Source organism: Penaeus monodon, chromosome 21 (assembly GCF_015228065.2).
Source record: "Penaeus monodon isolate SGIC_2016 chromosome 21, NSTDA_Pmon_1, whole genome shotgun sequence".
In the NCBI taxonomy this organism is placed as follows: domain Eukaryota; kingdom Metazoa; phylum Arthropoda; class Malacostraca; order Decapoda; family Penaeidae; genus Penaeus; species Penaeus monodon.
The window spans coordinates 16,915,773-16,916,666 of record NC_051406.1 but is presented as its reverse complement, the minus strand read 5'-3'; the positions used below and the strand labels follow the sequence as shown (position 1 = coordinate 16,916,666).

At 53.4% G+C, this 894-nt stretch overlaps 1 protein-coding gene across 1 annotated transcript in view; it reads right to left on the bottom strand.

Moving 5' to 3' along the window:
- Positions 1–894, bottom strand: part of LOC119586587 (trypsin-like) — a gene marked incomplete at its 5' end in the record, with an annotated part of 27,065 nt that overhangs the window by 1,333 nt on the left and 24,838 nt on the right. The window lies entirely within an intron of this gene.

The following is an 894-nucleotide window of genomic DNA, read 5'->3' as shown; positions in this document are numbered from 1 at the left end:
GATTTCACATTCGGCTCAAGGCTTACGTAAACAATTGATAAGTACAAGCAATCTCATTAAAAAAAAAGCCTCAAAACCAGAAAAAATAGAGAGAAATCAATCAAGCTTATCTCCCGCCCCCCCAAAAAAAAGAGAAATTAAATATGCATAAAAAATTAAATGTATCGAAAATCCCTCCCTTACTCCCCTACCCCATACCTCCCTCTCCCCCTTTAAAAAAAAGGTATATAACAAAAATGACCAAGAAAACTTCTTTCTTCTCTCCCTCTCCCTCCCTTCCCTCCCCCTTCACTGCCCCCTCCCTCACTGTGTCCCTCCCCCTCACCCCCACTATCTCCCCCATCTCTCCCCCTACACTAACTCCCCTTTAATCCCCTCTCTTTGCCACCCCCACCCCCCACTTTTCCCATTTCTCCGACCTTCCCCACGACCTTCCTCGTCGCTCCTCCCTACCCCAACACCCTTATCCATCCCCTTCCTTCCCCACCTATAATCCCCACTCTTCCTCCATCCTATCACCCTCAGGCCTCCCCAACCTCAACCCCTCCTCCCTCACCCAGCCGTCCTCCGCCACAACTCAACCCTTTCTCCTCCATAGCAACTACCCCGTCCCTCCCCCATCTCATCTCCCCGCCCTCCCCGCTTCCCCTATTCCCTCCCCCATCCTTCTCCCACTCTGACTCCTCCCCCCTTTCCCCTACCCTCACTCGCCTTTCCCCTCTCCCCACCCTAACTCCTCCACCTCTCTCTCATCCTATCTTCCCCATCCTTCCCCACGCTAACTCTCCCCCTTCCTTGCTGTTCGTCACACTCCCCACCCCATCTTTCACCCTATCTCCCCCACTCCTCTCCCACCCCCTACCTTCGAACTCACCCCCTACATCCCCGAGCTAA